The sequence below is a fragment of the Haemaphysalis longicornis genome, unplaced genomic scaffold (assembly GCF_048455015.1).
Source record: "Haemaphysalis longicornis isolate Haplotype H1 unplaced genomic scaffold, Haemaphysalis longicornis Haplotype H1 scaffold_1, whole genome shotgun sequence".
Lineage (NCBI taxonomy): Eukaryota > Metazoa > Arthropoda > Arachnida > Ixodida > Ixodidae > Haemaphysalis > Haemaphysalis longicornis.
In genome coordinates this window covers 433,942,855-433,965,642 of record NW_027526203.1, presented here as the reverse complement: position 1 = coordinate 433,965,642, position 22,788 = coordinate 433,942,855, and the positions used below count along the sequence as shown (strand labels likewise).

General features: G+C 47.0%; 1 long non-coding RNA gene across 4 annotated transcripts in view; it reads left to right on the top strand.

Moving 5' to 3' along the window:
• LOC144155752 (uncharacterized) overlaps positions 1–11,864 on the top strand; it is an 85,215-nt gene extending 73,351 nt beyond the window's left edge. For 3 of the 4 annotated variants that reach the window (XR_013319626.1, XR_013319624.1, XR_013319627.1), the window contains 2 exons: positions 1,486–1,816; positions 11,111–11,864. This is a non-coding gene — a long non-coding RNA (uncharacterized LOC144155752). The remainder of the gene's footprint in view (positions 1–1,485; positions 1,817–11,110) is intronic. The other variant, XR_013319625.1, reaches the window with a different exon arrangement.
• Positions 11,865–22,788: the final 10,924 nt, after the last annotated feature.

The window sequence follows — 22,788 nt, the reverse complement described above, 5'->3', positions numbered from 1 at the left end:
TCTGCAGCTAAAAAGGTCAGAGTAGTAATGAATTCTGTGCGTTTTGCGCAAAAGAAATTTATGCATCACTCTCATGGTCTCGTCTCAGAAAATAATCATTTCGTGCATTCATCTACTCTGTAAAGCAGCTTTACAAAGCTCAGTAACATTTCTGTGCAAACTTGCCATTATTTCATGACTTAGGACCTGCACCGCGACCTACGACGTAAAAACAAAATGCCATTGTTCGGTGCGCATTCAGGCCTAAGCAGGTATTTTTCAAAGATAGGTCATCGGATGATCTCTTCCAACGTGCCTGTGGTTTCAAATAATTGCGTACTACCATTTCGAAAAGGCGCCTTCGATGTGTTTGCGGTATTGGTGCCACACAACCTGAAACCAGTCAAGCGTGCGAACTGCATGGCTACTCCGTTTGGGGTAAGCAAGAACTAACAGAGGCTGCGAACTCTGCAACTCAGATTTTTCGGCGTTTTTGGGATCCGCAAAGAAGCGCAGCTCTACAAAGATGGAATTTTTCATTGGGCGAACTTTTACCTAGAGTGCTAACTAGCAAGATAAAGGTCGCGAAAAGCGAAAACACCCCTGCGTCGAGATTTCAAAGCGTGAAAGATCCTCAGGTGGTCAAAATTAATTCGGAGCCCTCCACTACAGCGCACCTCATAGCCCAGGTGTAGCTTCGGCGCTCAAACACAGTATTTTTTAGCAAGACAAACGTTAAAGAAGCACTCAGTAGTTTTGTTCAATAAATTGTCAGAAACCGATGGCTCCCCGTAAGGCTTCCATTTCTTTGGAACTTGGTAGGACCGCTAGCCGTAGCGTTGAACCCAAACCAAGGTTATGCCTTCAAGAGAACTTTGCAGAACAATTAAGATCTTGTGAACGATCATCGATGAATATTATTAGAAGCCCCAAGAGGCTGTAACTTGCAACCCATCAACCCATTACTTCTGCCACTATTGTCGCGCTAGTGCCATTAGGGGCACTTTCCAGCATGCACATGTGGTTACTTCATATGGTTACTTTACTTCGTGGTGTATAAGGCAAATATTCCTACTTTCCTAATTACCATCCACTAAGCTTGTTTTATTTTAAGGAATCATGTGATTCCAGTTACTATTAGAGGCACATATTAGCTCGAAATCAAGTATCCAGATCAATCGCATAAAGCGCAGACCATAACTGCTTTGTTACAGAAATTCACCCTATTTAGCTGAGGTGTAAAAATTTTATGCAAGCGTGCTAAAACACTCTTCTGACCACAGAGAGCCGGCCATACGCGATACTGGGACAATGCTTTTGGGCCGGTCTAGTAATGCGCCGTTGATGATGACAAATTGTCGGCAGTCAGTGGGAGAAACAGTTGGCATAACCCTGCCACCCCCGCTTGGCTTGCTCGGAGTTTGCGGTATGATGGTTTTCGTACGCAGCCCCATGCTGTTTTTCGTATTTACTCGGTTCTGTCTTTTTTCTTCTTGCCATTTCTAGCAACGTTCCAGCGTAAAGGGGAGGGCCCGGGCGCACAATGGCAGCAAGCCGGCGATGCGCCATTGGCGAGCGACCTGATGACGGCGCGAATCGCGTCTGCCTGGTACATCAAGGAGGAGCGGCTGGCGTAGACAAAGGGGCGACTCCTCGGGAGGCGGGCTCGAGCGGCAGCCCCGCCAGGTTGCCAGGTTGCTGGGCAAGGGTGTTGCGACGCGACGAGCCTTGACAGCTGCTGGGAACGACGGAGGAAAAAAAAACGAACGCAAGCTTTGTATTCTCGTCGACGCACTTGACAAGCTCGAAAACAAGGCCACTGCCCCTCGGGCTCCGCGTATGTCTGTGTTTTTTGCCTTTCCCATGGCTGCCCTTTTAGCGGCGGTTGCCAGGCGGCTCTAGCAGCACTTGTCAACGGCCGCGGATGGCGCGTCGTCGCCTAGGGTGTGCAACGGGGGCCAAGCGTTGTCGACTGCCAAACCTCCTTTCCTTCATGTAATTTCTGGTATTGTTGCCTATGACAAGGACTCGTGCTGCCATCTCTTAAAGAATTCTGCATTCAATACTGTCACTGCCGCAAGACGCGCACAAGAAAAGCCAATAAAGCCAGCGCTCTCGTACGGCTGATGGGGGAAGGGCCCCTTGTTTTTTGCTTGCCCGAACAAGAGTTTTAGCGCTCATGCGACGAAGATGAGTTAGCGAACAAGTGAGAATCGAGTTTGATAATATAAATAACACCCTGCGCGCATGCGACCTCGAACATTTTCCGACATTGTTCGACCGCGCGCCACAGGTGCGGCCCAGTGACTGTTATAGTGCAAGGTCAGGCTCGTTTGGAACTGTCTGTATACTACTACCAAGCCGACCGCGCAATTTCCTGCCACAGTGAGAATGGCACAGCATTTCTAGAAATGCCAGCGCGCCCGGCATGGAGCAGAAATTAAAACGTACAGGTTCAATGTGTGAACTCGGCTCGGAGTTTGGCTTACAGAAGCTTACAGAAGGCTTACAGAAGCCCCGTTACGTTTGCTGGGGCTCCAGTTGATGATAATAGATAATGTTGCGACACACACTGTGTCCGCGGTTCCACCATTTAATGGGACTGCTTCTTCCGTTATACGCCCGCCGACGGTGTGTGTTTAGCCGAGTATAGATTGCCTCCGAGTACATGCTCGGCATTTATCGTTTTCGAAAAGTGTGCCCTTTGAATGAAGAGCAAACATTCTGAGGGTATTGAAGTTTCTGGCTCAAAGGTTTCCTCTGCCTTCATAATAAATGGACAACTTAAGGGTTGTTTTGTAACATACACACGTACGTTACCGCTACCTAATCGATAATAATAATCAATCAATCAATTTCGGGTGCCCAGGAACAACCCTTCGGTCTTGCTGCAGGTACACCATGCACTAAACATTCTTAAAAACAAACGAAAATCAAGACGATACAACATACAAAATACCACATACCTATAGGGGGAAAAAACAACAAAGCAAAAAATGGTCACAAATATCTCAGAAATAATATAATAATAACAATTATCGTAATAATGATATCAATAGTAATTATGTGCAGGAATTTTTTTTCTTAAATCGAGATCGAGAACCGGAAGCACGAGCAAAGCAGAACTTCAAGATCGTACTCCAGGACCTGGATACGCTTGCTTGCGTAGTGTCCTTTTCCGCACCTCTACCCCCCAATTTAAAAAGCTGCTAATCATGAATAAGCAGCTGAGATAAGAACAAAGGCTCCGGTGCGACGGGTCTAGCGCCCGTTTGTTATTTATTTGGTTGTAAACCTTTCGCCGTAATAAAGTACAGAAGAGAACAATTTAATTTTTTTAAACGAAGCTGTAGTGTTCTCACTGATGGCGTCTGTAACGCGAAAACGCCGAAGGGAAAGAAATAAAACGCTTCCCGGGGCCGTAATCAAACCTGGGTCAACTTTATTTAAAAATATACATGCAGGGCCACATGGAGTGATTGCAAAGGCTTCATAGTACAGAATAGCATAGCTATGTCCACACCGAAAATTAAACGCTCGGTCGAAGCGGTATGGAAAACTTAGACGACAACCAAAGAATCCGTCACGAGAAAGCTTCACGTTCAACTATCGTCGTCGTTTGACGGAGGGGTGCATGATCTTATTGATACTTAGTCTGTACCAGGTGTGCCTAAGCTAATAGCAGCTTTACAGCAAGATCACTTACTGGCATTTACGAAAATACTACGTGATTCCGCGTTTACTGATTAAAAATCGCAGCTGGTGTGTAACAGTCGCGAACCAGCATATCGAATTCGAAAACGCAACGAACTTAAACTAAAGTAGGGCTGATTGGAATCAGAATACGTGTGCTACTGCTGTGATATGTTCGCGCGGCAGACGATAAGTTGAAGCTTCTTTATTTGTAGGAATTTATGCCGACGGTACAGCATAGCTTACGTCCCAGACAGCTGACCATACCCAGTTTTCTCGCACAAAATTCCTACCTCTCAGGAACCTAGCAAAATGGCATCAGGAAAGTGATATTTGGCATACAGCAAGAAGCCAACGTGAAGATGGAAGCACTAAAATAAGTTTCCATGATTCTGAATATTTTTTGGTGCAATTCGCTGTCAAATCTTACTCCCCATGCATTTGTATGGGTTAGTTTTCATGGCTCTGGAACGAAAGGGCATGCCATGAGCGGGAAAGCTGCACATGAAACAAACTGAGCGTACTCTTTTCGCGAAAAGTTGACATCGTAATACCCCGTGTTTGTATGCACTAAAGATGTATTTGGTGGTATTCATTTTAATTTACGGCATTGTAAACTTAACTGAATTTTAAAATAAAATATATGTAAACTCCGAAATCGCGTGACTGAAAAAAACAAAAACAAATCAAGGCCCCTTTCTGAAGAGAAAGATTGCCAAAACGCCAATCTTTTTCCCATACAACCTGAGTAAAAGTCAAAGTCAAAATTCCAAACAGCTTCGACCGTGTTGGAATGGCAAAATCGGATAGACGTCGGCTTCATAACGCGAGAGACCCAGGATTGACTCCGACGACGGGAAGCGTTTCTTTTTTTTTTTCTTGAGGCGCTCATTTTGTAAGCTGGCTTTGCTGCAGTGCGTTTTGGTGTAAGTCGCTAAATTAGCTTTCACGTGTAATTACTAAATGGTAATACTTTGTTAGTATGCTGTGGCGTTACTCTAAAAATAGGGTGTATACTTTATCATTTCCATTGGACCCTTCCGCAAGCTTTGCAGAAAACCCGCCTCGTCCAACAGTTATCTCAACCCCTAGTAACAGCGCGAACAGCGAGACAAAAAGAAGAGGGCACAAACACAGCGATGCCCTCTTCGTCTTGTTGTCTCGTGTTGTTTGCGCTGTTACTAGGAATATGTACCAACTCGCCCGATCCTCCGTTTTAGTTATTTCAAGCTCAGGCGTTCCAGCGGAGTCAATACCACATCTCATTTTTTTCTTTACTGTTTGTGCATTATCTTTAGCTAGTCATTACTCTCGAAAAAAGAAATTCTGTTGTTCCACTTCTGTTTTAGCATTCACAAACAATCCGCTCCTATAGAAGCCGAACGAAGGGTTAAGGAATATTTCAATGCTAATTGGCAAGAAAAAAAAAACATATTCGCATACGATCGTAGTAGAGTGAAACGACCTACATGACTAGAATGGTTCTTCAAGGACGATTACTTATGCGGTACATCCTGCATTTGCAGTTCTAAAACGATAAAATAAAACCGAGCGTGGGCATGTGTTTTGTGTCCATGTACGGATATTGACCCGGGAAACATTCCCCTCCAGATATACTATTTACGTATCGGCGCTGCTTCTTTTTCGCCTTCCCCCATGTGGACACGCGCCATGTGTCGCATGTCCGTAGGCATTGGTATGTTCCTTAAACGAAGGTGCGACGACGGCAACAACTATTCGCCGTGAGGTGGACATGTAGGTGGCGGCAGCGTCGCGCTGCTAGTGTGGATGCTCCGCTGAGCCGCCCGGGAGAATGCACACTGTGGGCGCGCTTCGTGCCTTTCTCTCGCCGTATGTGAGCATGAAAAGCGCGGACAAGAGTGGTATATTGTAGTTCGGTTCCTCAACGTTCAATGTATTGCAAGGAAGCGGCAATAAGTTTTCATCACTACGCCGAAAAAGCGGCGACCCATAGGAAATCTCAGGACGGCCGAAGTAATGACAATAAACTTGTACGCCGTGGCTCGTAGCAAGCTCGATCTTTCCCGACTATGACTTTGAGCCTTCAATAAAAGCATAATTAGAAACGAATCAGGAAACCTCGTTCTCTGGAATTCAGTTTACAACAGTTTCGATCGCTTTCATTGGTAGCATGACGCATTCTTGCATTTGTGAGATGCCCTGAAATGGTAACACCACTTAACTGCCCCGGCATTTTTTTAAGAGCTAACGATATTTCTTCTGTGTTCGAAAGGCACATAAAATTACTGAGTTTAAACCAGCGCAAAGATATTAATGCAACCATTCAAACGGGTCTTTTGCGTAAAGTTTTTGTTAAATTAAATTTTAGCGACTCTCAAGGCAGGTTTGATGAATAACGGTGTCGGATCACTTATTTACGGCTTTCGTCGCAAGTTACCTTACGAATTAAATTGCTAACACGCGTACAATCAACACCTCATGTTTAGCCACACTTGCAAAGTAAGCAGGTTTACAGTGTGTAAACCAAGCTTCTGAGACCTTACAGTGAGCACAGAATTTTTTGTTACGGCTGCGCTGTTGACCATTCGTGTTCCTTTTAAAATTTAACAGGTGCCTAGAAGAGCGAGACGTGTTTCCATTCTTGCGTAATTTCGCTTACGAACTATAAATATGGCAAATAAAGTTACCCTGTTGCAGATGTAGTAAAACGTTCGTCTTTATTTATTGTTACGAAATAGCGCAACGGGTTCCCGGTAACTGCTTTGTGTTGTAAACTGAACCTCGCCTTTGTCTTGGCATTTAATTCTTGAGGATTGGTTAAAAAGGGCACGGATAAAGATTTTATGTGCTTTTCGTTTTCTTTTCTTGAAGGGGAGGGGGGCGGCTCTGCCAACGTTCCAAGCGCAGCGAGAAGAGAAACCATGTAACGGTAAAGAGCAAACGTTGGCGATCAGTACTACTTGCAATTGGAAGTACGCTAGGCGTCGTGTTTCGTAGCGGTGAAAAAGCAGTATTTCAACAAACGCCAGTATTTTGAAAACTGATGAGCCTTCCTTTTGGCCCAATATTATCCAGGAATTGTGGTTCGCCTTTTTTTCAAAATTTTATTTGAAGCGGGCATTGTAGGAAAAATAAAAAATATCCCGCAAGTCGTGGCCTACGCCCTCCACACATTTAGGCAACACCGTGCAATAAATTACGCGATTTTTACTTCTTTAAACTTAGGTACATCTTAAGGGGTTGAAAACTGACCATATTAGTCATTTGCTTATGCTGAGTGAAACATTTTTTGGGCAAGGTGACCCATGTCGGGAAAAATGACACGCGAAATGCCACAGGACAGACGCAAACTCACAACTGCTGAATTTTACCGATAAATATCCCGTTAAAATACTTTTGCGCATCCACAGAAACGTATTTTAAATAATAAATAAAATTAGCAACATTGTATAAGCAAGGACTGTCCAAAAATGGTATTTATTTTCGAACAAGGTACGGGAAGAATTCGATAACACAGGCGCTTGCGTGTGTAAAATACGTCCCCGTTAATGTATGGGCGATAGCGCACGGGTCGTGCGCACGGTGTCATTGTTTTTGTTTGTTTGTTTTCTTTCTAAAAAACAGAGCGCAATTGTACACGGGTGTGGCAAATGTCCACGGTTATGCATGGGCCTTGTCTCTTCTTACCCGTTTCGTGCACATGTAGTAAACGTTTATCCTTTAAATAACCCCCACACCACCTTCAAAAAGCACCCTTTGGCGTTCCTGAAACGGCCGACGACTGCACTCATCAAAGAGAAGTGCAATCTGGCGAAGCAATGTTTGTAACACGTTTCACGCTGAAGCGATGACTACGGCGACGATGTTTCGTGGAACTAAAGTCGCGCATTATCCCGCAACGGCCGCTGATTATTGCGCTTCTAGATAAAATCCGCAAGCAGAGGTAACTATGCCACTGCTTAGTGCCAAACAAGTTCACATATTCGTGTCTTTTTTTTTTTTTTTTAATTTGTGCAGCGCGCGTCTTGCGCCCCGCTCAACGTGAACGAGCAGACGACGCGAGAACGCCATCCACACTAGGAGCGGTTCGTTCCGCCGCCGCCAGGGGCCGACTGTGTTCGATCTCGGGGCGAATAGCAGTGACCGCGTGTATTTCTTGTGTTCTTATTTGCAGATAACATTTTTTCTGCCTCCTGTTACTTAAAACAGGCCGCACAAATTGAACAAAAAAAAAATGCAGTTATACCTTGTATCAAAGGGGCTTTCACTCTTTCCTTCGCGTCTAGCGGCAGTGCGTGATTTGCTCCTCGCAGCAGATACGCCTTCCGTTTGTGCTTTGCTTTCGTGGCTTTCTTTTTAAAGTGGCTATCGAATGCGTTCATTGCTCCAACTGAAGGAAAGCCGGCCAATGGCCGCTACATCGCCGTAATGACGCAATTCCAGCGGTCGAAGAATGCCAAGAGGGAGAAGGAGAGAAAAATGTTTTGAGCAAGTTTCTAAGTTATCTGATGTGCATATAGCAGTAATTTTTGGCTGAGGCACTTTGCGACCCCCTTATCTAAGTACTGGATGGATTGGTTGACTACTTTCTGCAAGCATTTAATATTTCAAAAAAGTTTAAAAACGTGTTGCAAGGTCCCTTTAAAGGGACACTGAAGTGATTTGTAAACATTGCGGGAGTACGAGAGCAAATTGTAGTCCGGAGTCCCTAGGCCCTGTTTCGACCACTCTTAGCGCGTTTACGCGAATTTATTTAGTAGAAAATTCAATTCGAAAATGCTGTCCTCCTCTCTCCACCCTCGCCCATTTTCTGTGGCGTTTTTGTGTGACGTCAGGAGGGGATAAGCTGGCAATTGGCTGCGCTACTGCACGGCTCCCCGGCCTTCAGAGTCAGTCGGCCCAGCGTTTCGTCCGCCGGTCGCCGATGGGTCGTCGCAATTCGTTCGCTCAGTTGAAACGAAGCCAGGACACGTTTGTGAATGGAAGAATGTACCTTTCTTTACTTCGTTAGTTTGTACACTGTATCTAGCGCCAAGTCAAGGTCGCTTCACACAAGCGCTGCACAAGCGCACATGCGACGTTTCGCTAACTTGTACGCCAGTAGGAAAATATAAGGCCTCTTGAAGGCGGGAGAAGAGTCAGCGAAGTCAATATAGGTACTAAGGAAGTAAAATAAACTGATACTTTTACCGTACAGCGTAAAACTAGGTTGCGGGAAGCACTTTCTTGTGCTGGGCGAACAAGCACAACGGTCAGCAGCATGACTACGCATCTGCGAACGCTTTTCCGTCTAAGAAATGTATTTGCTAGACGTTAAATATTGTGGAAACTTGGGGGACGCTTACTGCACGAGCGCAATACAACAAATAGCCACCTAAGCTGCTTGAAATGCAAAAACTAAATAAAAGGGTAAACTGGTTATACATTATATACCTTATGTTCCCAAGGTTGGCAGCGCTCGCCCGTGGCTGAGTGGTCGAGCGCTAGGTATGTCATTGCAAGTGTTTTGCAAGTCACGAGTTCGAATCCCCTTTTATAAGTTAACTCTTTCGTTTTCGCCGATGTTTTCTGTGCTGAGTTCACCTTTTTTGGGGCCACAACGTTCATTGTTCCACGAACTAGTTCACAGAACGCGCGCAGGCTGACACTGGCGCGCTTGCGAGTTCTCGTTGGCGCGCTGTTGCCATAAGCACCGACTGCTTGCGGGCAGTGGGCACAGGCCAGAATCCATAGACCCTTGGTCTGGTGCGAACACGCTTTTTCGATACAGGCATGAGTGAGGTAAGCTCCAAATATGGGGGAAAATCGCATGGCATTTGAGCGTCTGCGGGGACGCGGAGGGCGTTCATCCACTGCGTAGGCCTCGGCTAGTGATTGCTACGATTCCAAGCCGTCCTGGGAGGCTTATCTTATGCATTTTACAGCCGACAACATGGCAGATCTAGAAGCGCGGAACGACGATTACTGAGGTATTGAGAATGCCCATCCGACGATGCCGTCGGATGTCAAGCACGTTGTTTTACAGAACCGAAACCGAAACTTGTTTGGTTGCTAACCTTGGGCATCGTCCAATCACGGTGCATCTCCTCCGTTCGTCACAGCCTTTAGTTGGAGCGGCCGCCGCAAACCGTGCATGGTAGTTTTTCTTCTTTCGCTCTTTGTAAAATAATTACCGACTTTTCAACCGGATAAACGATTAAAAGTGTGCTAATTTGAGCCAGTCTACGCAGTGCAAGCAAAAACGGGAGCTTGACAAATTCACTTCAGTGTCCCTTTAACAGGACACCAATGGGCTCTGAAATCTCTTAGATATCAGAAAACTTTAAATGAATTATCGTTTGAGTGAAGTGAGAATTTAAGGATACCATCGGTTGAACGTGTCTGTCCAACGTGCGCGTGTTTTTATAATCTATCATTACCCATTACTCTCCCAGGGAGGAATTATTTCCAGTTTAATTTGTTCAGCTAATTTCAGCTATAGAGTTTAACCTTGTATCCAAACTACCGCTCCTTGTAAACATACCTTGTACATATTATTCCGTGTACGGGCATTAAATTCTTTAAAAACATGGAGGCCTCATGGACGAGTGGTCACAATTCTCGCCTCAGAAGCCATGGGTTCTGGCTACGATTCCCCAAAAACTTCCGAATTGGCGAGACAATTTTGTTTTCGAGATATATATGTGAAGCCCCACTTGCGTCGTCATACTGGCAACGGACGCACGGTACCGTGACCACGGGACCAGAAAGACATACACCTAAATAAAAAGCCCCACTAAACGTGTCCTGTATATAATTAACTATTGACAGCTGTTTACTCAAGAAAACGTAAATGTTCCCATATAATCTCCAAACACTTGAAAGGTATAACTAAATAATTATTGTTGTATCTGAGAATGGAGGGTATGCGCCTAACAACCATCACAGTGAAAAAAACTTGTCAATAATACCATCATCGCCGAACCGGTAAGCCATGACTCCGAACCCTGCTACCTTTCTGCTCCTGGTGTAACAACTATAACTGTTAGCAGCAAAGCTATTTAAGTTCTTGGTTGCGCCGTCCATACGCAGAAAAAATAAAAAAAAAAATGCCGAGCGCACGTGAGCGTGGGTCTCGTGACGTTCTTCGTAACATAGCACGCACCCACTAGGGGAATTGGACAGGAATCGGGCGTTAGGAGGGCTATGTGCCCGCTACACAAAACTGTAAATTAGAAACTTAAGCATTTGAATTAAGAAAGATCATACAATCACAAGCGACTTTTGGTCGCGCCGTCAATGAACGGAAACGCGCGCGCCGCCTGTCACCTTCTCCTGACGTCCCATGCCACACTAATAAGGCCGAGATCTCGTTAGTTGGTACTGCCGCCAAGCGGATCCTTCTGTTTAAAATAGAAGCGGTTCGGCCTACTCAGCTGTGCGGGCTTATTCTCCCTTCTGGTTCTTCTACTTGCAGCTTCGCTTTTGAAGAAGCTCCTTCAACAGGGAAACACCTCTTGTGCCATTTGGCGGCGACAGAACTCTCTCCGACGCTGTGCCGCGCACATGAGGGATGCGGCGACCATGAAAGATCCGGACTCCGACGCCCGAAGAAGAGGCGGCTTATCAGGAAGCGCACCACGCTGCGAGAGGAGAAAGTAATCGGCAAAGGCGAGCCGAGGACCCCGAACGGGTGCGTGTAAGTGTGCCTTTGAGCAAACAGCGTCGCCGACAAGACCCCGCCCACCGAGTCATGGAGAACTTTCAGCGTCAGATCCGTCGATCCCTGGGCGACGCGAGTGACAATTTCTACTTTGGGCCCAGCTGACGCGGCTGCGCCGGGCTTTCGTTCGACGTGAACCTGTCAACCACGATCTCCGTGCGCAACGCTGTGCAGAAGGAGGTGGCCTCGCTTGTTTTACGCGAAGCCTTCCCGTGCGCTGAGAATCACGGAGATGAAAGTGTGCAAGATGTTCTGTGACTTATATTTGCGTTTGATTTGGTCTACTGGTGACGAGTGAAATATATAAGCACAGGGAAATGGTTCTAGTGACTTATATGGCGCTTGTCCAGCTTAATGCATTGAGACGAAGTCAGCTCTGCTGTGACATCTGGCTTGCACCGCTGTGCAAGCTGGCTTAGATTTTTGTTAAGATTGCCATCCATAAAGCGCATAACCCCGTACACCTAAACTCAATCTAATGATAACATAATGCCCGCAAGACGCATTTCCTCTATAGAAACAGCTGAAATAGGCTAAGACGCTTGTGTTCAGAGAGAGAATAAACATCTTTAATTGCGAGCCCATAAGTGCATGATGGTGAGAGCAGCAGACCTGTGGGGGCGTCCTCTACTCCGGGATGCCCTGGCCCTTGCTGGCTGCTCGTGCACTCTTATCAGCATGTGCGGGGGCGAGACGTCCGAGGTGGGCAGCCGGTTCATCCAATGCTCGTACGTGGGATGGGGATTGCTGGCATTCCCATACCAGATTGCACAGGGTGCCGGACTGGGGGCAAAAGTTGCAGGTGCTATAATAGTGAGAAAGAGGAAGGGGGGGGGGTAGATATCGCGGAGGAGGATTGAGTGGAGGTAGGATTTGGTTTTGAGCCGGCGGAGTGTCGTCGCTTCGGCTCGGGAAAAGGGGGAATGGGGTGGCGGGAACCGTTAACGATCGGGTATGCAGTGGAAGAGGATGTCCGCGCAACCATTGAGTGTGTGGGGACTCTTCTACTGGTGTACACATAGTCTCTCTTCGACTCTCTTTGGCTGTCTCCGGGAATCACCCGCAGGGTACGTACTCGGGCAGCGGCGTGTGCCGCCTCCTTCAGCTCGCGTCGAGGAGTCCAAACTGGATCGGGAAAACGCGGGATCTTCTTGAGGATCCTGAGGGCGAAAGTTGATATACGGCCGAGCTTGTAGTTGCGGCATGCGGCTTGCGAGTTCGTGCTGGCTGTGGCGTATCCGCTATTTTTTGTGGCTGCTAGGCCAATGGCAATTTCCTCAGCGACGTTCGTACAGGTAGTGCATATTGTGGCTCGTATGACGGCCACTTTGCATGACTCACATTACAAGGATGCGAAAAGCTTATCAAAGGTTTTCAGATGAGCTTGCCTCGCCATCAATATTGCGTTGTTGCGTCGTCACCCTATGCCCAATGTATTGGCTGGTGTGCAATCCCTTGACTGGTTCTCCTGCTTTATTCTATGCACCCCCGTAATATTTCAACACTACTATACCCCTCCTCCTTTTTAAATGCGCAGACTTTTTACGTCAACTAAACGAGGAACCCTTCTGTCCATCCTTTTCTACTTTCTCTTTAGTTAAAAGTGGAACGTCGCAACCTAAGTTTCTACACTCTGTAGTTTCCCATGGTTTAACGTCGCTAGCCTATAGCCTGGTGTAGAATCGTTCCGCTACATTTATTATCTTGTCCATGCTGTGCGTAAGGTTACCTTATTCACGTCGGAGTGAGCACATTCTGTATTTGCCAACAGCTAGCTTATTAGTTGCTTTTAAGCTTCCTCCCCTCTCCAGCACTTCCTCTATTACTGCCATGTTGTACGCACGAATGTCGTTTTATTTCTGTTAACCGCTTTTGACAGTTCAACGGATTCAATTTCATTTCCTTACGTTTCACAGTAAGTTTCGTCGTTTTCTGCGTTATTTTGCCAGTTTGTTTCCTACGTGCTGCCTCTTCCACATCTGCTGCTGGCTCTGTGAATTGCCGTAGTTAAGTTGTCATTCAGCATGTCCACACTTCCCTCTCTTTCACCAGTTAAAGTTGTGAACCCGTTCGGAAGGGTTATTCTAAACTCCTGCGTCCTTCCTGTAATTGACTCCATGTTTGGTTGTCCACTTTTCGCTACTTTCCCACTTTCCCTTTTGGGATTCAGCCTCATTTTGCACTTAACCATTCTCTGATAGCTGCTAGGAATCTTGCCTAGCACCTCTGCGTCCTGCGCAACACCTGGATTGTCACCTAAAATGAAGACAATTTCGTTTGCTTTTTTTTTTCTTTTGTTACACCGCTGTGTAACAAAAGATGTTCATTTTCTATTCTTTCGTTTGCAGACGAATATTTCCATTACCCTCAGGTTATTTTTCTCCGCAAATCCAAACATGCCGCGTATCTTCTGGACAGTTGCAACTGACTATTGCAAAGTTCCCCACTAATCCTTCTCCTACTCTCTTCTCACTTACTTTTGCGTTAAATAACTGCGTTGTTCCCGTATTCACTGCTGGTTCGATGTTCTCGTAGAAACTGTATCCTGCCTCTTCATCGTTGTGCATAGGATTGGTGCATAGAATTGTACTATCTTTAACTTGTATCGCTTGTTGAGCTTGATCACGACGACTCCGACTCTTTCGTTAATACTGAAGAACTATCCACGTTCCCGGCTATCTCTCTCCTTGTGGATCACGAATCCCACCCCGCTCTCTCTCCTTTTTGAGTTCCTCGATAGCACAGAATATGCCCGCTAGTGAACTCCAGAAGCCTTTTCCTATTCTTCTAACCTCGCTTTGCCCTATTATATCCCACTTGACGTCCGAGAGATCCTCTAATATAGCTAAGCTTACCTCGCTACACAGAGTTAGCGCGTTGAGCGTTGTCAAGTTCAAGTTCCAGATGTGGTCTGACCGGACACAGAGATTCTTAGCACCCTCTGGTGTAGAGCTGACATGACCGCCGCCTTGGTCAAGTGGTGAAGAGCTGTTGGGGACTGAGGGCCGAAAGTTGGGTAGGTCAATCATGAGAGTGGAGAAGGGGGGATCCAAATACTACGCCAGAGTGCCCATATCCTTCCTTGGTGAAAGACGTTGAGCATCTGATAGTTACTTCCTTACCAGGCAGCACTCCATAGCTAGCCACATTCGAAGATAATGAAGAAAATAAAAGCATTAAAAGCGTCGCTCGCGTACTTTTATACCATATCTGATCCACATCGGACCGTTAAAATTGCTCACAATGCCTGTCCCTCCTTGCACCCGGGCGACGTCTAGGTCTCCTAAAAAAACTGCGGATGAGTTTGTGATATTGTTTCAACATTCTACATGGTCTTAGAGCATGGCTAGGCTCCGCGAGAGGGCTAAAGAAGCGCGACCGTGGATCTTTTCCACGAGGGAAGTGAAGTGACATTTAGAAGCGATGCGTGTATCCCTTTTATAAAATAAAGGAGATCTGGCTCTTTCTTGTAAATTGGCGCTGTCCAGTTGAGAAAAACCACGGATGGATTGGCGATATCGCTTTAACATCCTACACAGAATTTGAGCGAGCATAAGCCCTGTAAGCAGGCTGTAGAAGCGCAACCGCGGCTGTTGCCCACGAACAATGCGAAGTGACCGTACAAGAACATAGTGATAAAAAAACTACCTGTCCGAATGTCAAGAACGATTTTGTGTTGCAACGAAGAGCGGCGAAAAGACGGCGCCGATCGGCACACTACGAAGCGCTGGCTATTGTGGCGACACAACCCCGCCCTTTACTATTGGTATCCTCCACCGCGACTCTTCTAACGAAAAGGTTACGCTTCCACTCGTAATGCTAATGTGTGTACCACAAACGCGCACAGATACAGTAAACAAAATACACGTCGGAAAGCCAAGGAGGTTGTATTGCAGAAAGCAAGGTTGTCTTCTGGTGGCAACCAAGGCGGCGAAAAAGGCGGCACCGATCGGCGAGATGACGAAACATGGGTGTCCACGCGACTTAGCGGTGTACTGAAAAATGTCGGGCGCCTACTCGACGTCCGATTCCAGTTCTCCAAGGTCGGAATAGCAGATTATGTCCCCGCTGTGCAAAGATGTGTCCAGGATCATTGGAGCCTCGCCGGCTGAATCTTGGCACTCTACGTCACACTCGGGCGACACCGGTGTGGCCGCGGTAGCATTTATCGACATTTCGGGTACGACGGGACACACAGGGGCCAGCGGGGATGAAGGACTCGCGGCATGTTTGTCGGCGGTCAGGGGTTGTGGGACATCCTCGTTTGATTTAAAGTCGTCAAAAACGTCGAAGTGTCGCCGAAGGAGAGCGTTTTCAGCCGATGCGCCTGATCGTGTTGACCGCCTGGTTGCTGTAGCATCTTGCTGGTTTTCGCAGCCTCGCGGGGCTAGCGTCCGGTCTGCGACGGGATTACCTTGAAGATGTCCCAGTACTCGCCTTTTGCGAACGGTGCGCCCAGCAGCACTTTCTGAATTTCCGGTAGGCAAATCGGTCTTATCGAGGTTCCTCGAGTTCTCAGTCGCGTTGCGCCTCGGCATAATCGAAGACTTTTTTTCTGACCGCGAGGCTTGCCGCCTTGTGAAGGTATTATGTTTGCTGGGAGTCTTTCGTGGCCACCGTTCAGTTGATTTGCGTGACTAACTGCTCTACGAGTGGTCGTTGGCTTCTGGACCTTCTCCTGTGACTATTTCAGCCCCGAAAAAGCGATCTCGACGCAGCAGCCACCGCGGGATGGCCTGAAGCACGTCTGGGCTCGTGCCACATGCCACTGGCGATGCCGCTCACTCTTGCATCATTCGTCTTCCTCGCCGGCGCTGGTAGTTTAACTGGCACTGGCGATGCTACTCTCGCTAACAACCGCTTGTGGCGAACGCCTATTCCGCTGCGAGAGACAGAGAAGGAACTTTACTTGATCCCATACTGGAAGACGGAACGGGGCGAAAGGAAGGGAGGGAGGGAAAACGTTTATTTATATTTTTTATTTGTTGAGGGGCACTCCACCGAGGTCTAGTGCCACGTGCGACAGTTCCCGACGGAGTCAGCAGGGGTGGTACCCTTGGTCCAGGGCTCCAACGGACTCTGCTGCTTTGCGTGCCCGCTGAATCAGACCGCTCTGGTCTTTACAGCAGGCGCTGGCCAGCAATGCCTCCCATTGCTCCGCATTAAGGTTTCTGATTTTGGTGACAGCCGTTGTGCTTGGGCATTCCCATGTGGTGTAGTAGAGGGTGGGTTTTTCTTGGTGGCACAATGGGCATGCGTCTGCATATCGAGATGGATAAGGGGACAGGTCACCTGGACGTCTCCGTTAGATGGTGGCCATGAGCCCGCGTGCTCTGGCGGCATCTTCCGCCAGTCGGTCAAGCTGTTGCCGCCAGTCACGGTGAGAGCTGAGCAAAGCGGCTTCCCACTGCTCTTTCGTCCCGATGCCTAATGAACCAGGCGGCTGAGACTTGCTCTTGCACCGTTAGACATCCTTAACGTTTCCTCGGTACAAATAGGAGCCATCCTGGAGACGCAAGAGCAAGAGACGACAGCGGGATCGAGATGGGGTTTCAGACGTTGTACATGAACGGTGTCCTGGCCACGCAGCAGCGGCTGTCGGTGGATGAAGTCGCGAGCTCCACTAAATAATTGGTGGGCGACGTGCTCTCGATGACACGATAAGGTACTGATTGATTCATTGCGAGGTTTAACGCGCCGACGCTATACAGGCAATGTGGCGCGCTGTAGTGGATGGCTCCGGATTAATTTTGTCCACATGGGGATCTTTAACGTTGCGCGAAATCTCGAACCCACGGGTGTTTGCGCTTTTCCCCTCCATCAGTAGAGCGGCCGCCGCGTCCGGGAATCGAACCCGCATCCATGGCTTCAGCAGCACAACGCCTTAGCCACTGAGCCATCGCGGCGGGTCACGAAAAGGTACGGAGTACCTTGAAAACAGTTTGCTGGACAACCCAGGATTGATGGAACTCAAAGCCAAAGGAGGTCATTCGGCAAGAACACCAGAGAAGGCTTGGATTTAGCGTGGTGGAACTTTTGACGCCATATTTCCTCTTATGTAAAATATTGAAATCTAACCTTTATAACATTATGGGAATCATACGCGGTGAAGCTACACCTGGCCTATTGTGCCTCTGGATTTATTTTGACCACCTGGGGATGTTTAACGCGGGCCAAAATCACGGCCCACGGGTGTTTTCATTTTTCCCTCTATCAGAAAAACGGCCACCGAAGTAAGCGATCGAGCCAGCTGCAGTCACTCGTCTGCATGTCGTGGGGCTTCGAAGACCGATGTGCACACCGAATTACAGGGCCGAGTTCACACGACGGCTCACGTTCATACATCTGTAAAAAGGAAAGAATCCCGTGGTAGCCATCATGGCGGCGCTGTATGCGTTCGTAACAAACGGAAGGATTTTACCAAGTTGGAACGGTCGGATGCCACATACATTTCCAGCATGCCCCCCTTTGTTCAGCTAGGACACTCGGTTCAGCCATTCTAGTAAAAAGTCGTTATAACAAAACGGGATATAACGAACCAATGAATATAACGAATTAATCGTAGTTCCCCTTAAAATTTTATAGACGCCGATGTATTTAGGCCGTCCTTCTAACAATGTTAAAATTCCCCGCAATGATAATATCGAACCTTTTTTTTTCCACAACGAACATTTAAGGAGCATTTTGGTACCAGTCAGGTCAATGTCTTATAGCGCGTGGTGGTTTACGTCGCCTCACGGATGTGGCAATCCAAAGCGCGGGATAGCTATTGGGCCGCCAACTCCAGCGCGCTAAAATGGCTGCAACCGCTTAGACGCACGCGCGAGGGTGAGCGTCTCCCGAGCTCCCGGTAGGCTACCAGGGTGTTCCTCCAGGCACTCTTACGGGATTCGGCACTTTCGCGCTCGCGATGACAGCGAGGACGGAATCAAAATCGCGGCTGGAGCAAAAAGCCATCATTTGTCTGAAGAAGACGGGGAAAAAGTTTACCAAGAACTGTTTCTCTGCGTATCTAGTGTGCTGTCGAATGATCATGAATAAGCCGTTTGGCGTAAATAAAGTAACGACTCTTTGCTGCTTTTTTTTTTGCTTGTTTTCCTTGTCTTCGAGGGATGCTGTGAGTTTCGGTGGTGGGTACATCCCCTTTTGCATGTAAATTGCTTGTAGAAGTGGACATTGGCTAATTGGCTATAGCGGAGTAATTACGACTTCCCCTACAACTTCGTTATAACGAGGTTTTACTGTACTTTGTGGTGTATGCAGTAGTAGGGCTGTGGACTGTGCGGCATGCCTGGCTTGAGGAGCGCTTCTATTCCGCCCGAGAGGACAACATGCCCTCTATCACTTAGCCGCTCACGGGGCGCGCCGTGACGCAAGATAAAGCGGTGCATGCTCTGTACAGCCCCGTTCCGAAAAGCCGTATACAAAAGGGGCTTCTTCCACACCAAAACCGGTTTTCCGGATCAGAGGCCGAATTCGATCGAGAATTGATAGCCCTAGTCTCTATTCGGCCTCTACTTGAGCCGCCACAGGCGTCAAGTAGCCTTTACGCGCTGCTTGACGTATCAGCAGAACGTCAAGTCTCGGGGCAAGGACGTACGAACCACGTGGAACGGAAGGAGTAGAAAATTAAAAAACGTATGTGACATTTTTGGGAGGCAAACAGGTGAACTTCTCTGAGCGGAGACGAAATTGCACTTCATCAGTGATATAGGGAGAAATTGGCAATGCAAGTCGAACTTCACCCGTCGATGAACGCATAAGTTTCAGAAAGCAAGTCGAGTCGAAGGATGGTATCATGAGGTCAGTGCGGCAGGACATGAAATAAAACATGGATTTGGTGATCGGCGATTGTAATGCCGAGGGTTGATTGGCGTATTCATGGGAGGTACTCATGTACGGGGCAGAAACTTGGAGGCTAACTAACAGGGTTGACTTAAACTGAGCACGACTCAGCGATCAGTGGAACGGAAGATAAGTGTAGCGTTAAAGGTCCAGAAAAGAGCGGAGTGGGTCAGGTAATAAACGCGTGTTAAGGACGTATTAGTAGAGATTAGGAAGAAGAAATGGTGTGGGCAGGGCATGTAATGCGAAGGCAAGATAACCGCTGGTCATTAAGGGCAACAGAGTGGATCCCTAGAGAAGGCAAGCGTGGCAGGGGGCGGAAGAAAGTCAGGTGGACAGATGTGATCAAGAAGTTTGCGGGATAAATAAATTGGTCGCAGTTAGCACAGGGCCGGGATAGTTGGAGACCTATGGAAGAGGCCTTTGCCCTGCAGTGGGCGTAGACGGGTTGACGATGATGATGATAATGTAATGATAATGATAATGATAATGGTGATGGTGGTGGTGCGATGATAATGATGACTGTAATGCGAGCAGTGCACCTACCAAGAACTGGTGGCAATATTTCGATATGAGACCGGTGATTGTGATATTGCCCCTGAATACGATGTCTTTTCAGTTATGTACTTGTGCTTGGAGGTGAAGCCGCTTTATGGAAATCGGTGTCAGCTTTTTCTTCATAAGCTGGCTTTTCTACATTGCGTGTAACACAGCCAAGCATGTCCATCTACAGATTGAAATTGTTTATTGCCGTTTTTTTTACAAACAAGTTTTTTACAAACAAATAATACAAAAGTTTACAAAAGTTTTACAAACAAACAATAAACAAGTTGTTTATTGCAGTTTTTTTTTGTGACCCCTTCTTGTCAGAAGGGGTCACAATTCACAGCACAAATGCGAGTACATTACAAAAATTTTAGCATAATGAGTAGAACATATATTTGACACATCTATTTGGGAGGTATGACAAGGCATCAAGACTTAATCAAGTGACTGCGGAGCATAGAAAAAGACAGTGTGCAAATCATGACAAAACGCGGCGTTCAAAAATATAGCCCGAACGCATATTAACATACAGAATCCATAATCCTTTCTAAATCGGGGTAGCACGAAAGTGTGGGGATTTCTTGTGTCATAAGGTGTGTCATGGTAGTTGAGTGCATGCAACAAGGCTGGAAAAAAAAATTTATTCTTTTGTGCAACTCTAGATGGGATGTGATTGTAGAAAACGGCTTTAACTCTTCTGTTATCGCAAGTATCCCGAAACAAATTATATGACAATTACCCGCCACAATACCTATACCATTGCGTGGAGGTTCATTTAGCTCTCATTATTAGATACTTCACACTGAAGTTGTAAACTTCACACAATTACTGTTTGCTTTCAAGCATGTCCATCTACGGAGATAATATGGTTATACAAAACGACTGCAGCTGATGTTTCACCGTAACTACTCAGAAACAACAATACGACAGTTAGCTGCTAAGATGACTAACATTATGCACCACAGCTTGGCTGTTTATCGTTCTTCACATAGTGGAAAATCACTGATTTTTTTTTTTTTTTTTCGTAGGTGAAACGTAAGTAATCAGGGACGTTTGCACGTTTAGGGCTGCAGAAACTTCGTGTAATTTAACCCTCCAGTTGCCTGACATAGTTGGCCGCACTGAATTAAAAAAAATAGTTGCAGATGACATCTACATTTTGGTCTTGGATGTCCGACGCCATAGCGTTACTTGGAATCCCAGGGAGCGTTTTGGAACGGAATTGCTGCATTTACGATCTATCCTTCACGATCACTGAAAGTCAACTAGCATCAAGGGTGTTTAATCGTCGTGGCCCAGGAGAGACCGAGGCCATCTGTACTTCTGTAGCTTAATATGTAGACGTAAAAGGTTGCGGTTGCGGGGTGTTAGTCAAAAGCTGTAGTGCCAGTTTTACAAAGTGTTTATTCTCTGTCTGTGCCGGACTGAACGTTCTTGCTTTTTTGCGAAGAGAGAGAGAGAGAGAGAGAGAGAGAGAGAGAGAGAGAGAGAGAGAGAGAGAGAGAGAGAGAGAGAGAGAGAGAGAGAGAGAGAGAGAGAATGTCTCTGATGAGGACGAAATGCTTAGGGTTTTGGAAATGGGGGCAAAGAGATGTTAGAAAGCTTAAACGTGGAACTTGAAGTCTAGGGCCATGGATGCAGCAGCTCCTTTCCTTGCCTTCCTGTCATCTCGCGCTAATCTTGAGGTAACGAGCTGGTCAAAGCTGCCTTCCATGTTTCGATGGATGGAATTGGAATGGGCAGAGTTGTTAAACTCTGAACATACCCCCGTACATACCTAGGTTGTGAGGGAGAGGAGTACGATGCTCCCACCCAGCATCTTCGCCCGCATTTATTTCCAGATGCTTGTGTTGGTTTATCCGCCAAAGACTTTGCAATTATTCGGCATTGACACCCCCTTGTTGCACGGGGGAATATCGTATCCCTAGGCGCATGATTACGAGGCGGTCCTAACTTTTTTTGGAGGGGAGTGCGGTAGTCGTGGTCGCAAGGAACGTGGAGTGTGACTTCGCGTGTCTGTTGGTCGGTGCCTCGATGTCTTCAAACCCTTGTACCCCGTGTCCTGGTCACATCGCAAAGCTTCTTCATTATGCCTGGGAGTATCTTAACATAGCGTTTAAGTATTCGGTATGCAGCCAACAGTCTGATGCCCTTTGAGTGTCTGTAATGATGTTACGCTTTTGTTCGACACTTCGGTAGTCGGACTGCGAAGACGATGGCTCCAACTTCCGCTTCTTTGTCCCTGTATGCAGCAAAGCCATGCAGTCCCAAAAAATTCCGGGCCATCTGCATTAACGTGAAACCTGGGGATAGGCGAAGCGTGCAGTGTATAAGTGCATTCAGAGATTGTAAGTCTCTCTCTCGCCACATCGCGCACGCTGATTGGGTGCCGGAGAAGCAACGGTGGGAGGACCAATCGCGCGCTTGCAAAGGCGGTGGCGCCCCTCTAGCGTTGATCCGGATTTAAGCAATTAAATGAAGGACAAACTGGCCGTAAGTTGTCTTCACGTCACATGGCGCAACATGCTAAGAAGCATGCTTTACAGGAGAATACCTGGCGTTTGAAAGCGATTTCGAGACCTAATTTAACAAATTCCTGTTATAAATGCCATTAAATCCTGATTATTCCCGTATTTGAAATTAGTTTAAATCGTGATAGTTTATTTTCAACCAGTTTTATCAATTGCACACTTGTTTTTGAACATCGTTTGACAACTTGATTTACTGTGACGACAGGAGACGCCGGCAGCCCGAGCACCTAAGGTGCTTGGCCCCTACAAATTGCCAGAGTAGTCAATTACGACAATTTCTGCCTCCCACTTTTGCACATCCCGGAGTCCGCGTCCTCATATTATTTGACTTTTCTCGAAATAACTTGATCCGGTCATATCGGTTCCCCATGTGTAAGTTTGGATCCATGTTTTTGGTAGAAAGTTTTTATGCGGAGTCACTAGATCGGTGACGTGACCGTGACGGCGGGCAGTCGATAATGTTCGGGCAGGTTGTGGGGAGCAACCCTGTCTTCTATATAATGGCCATCC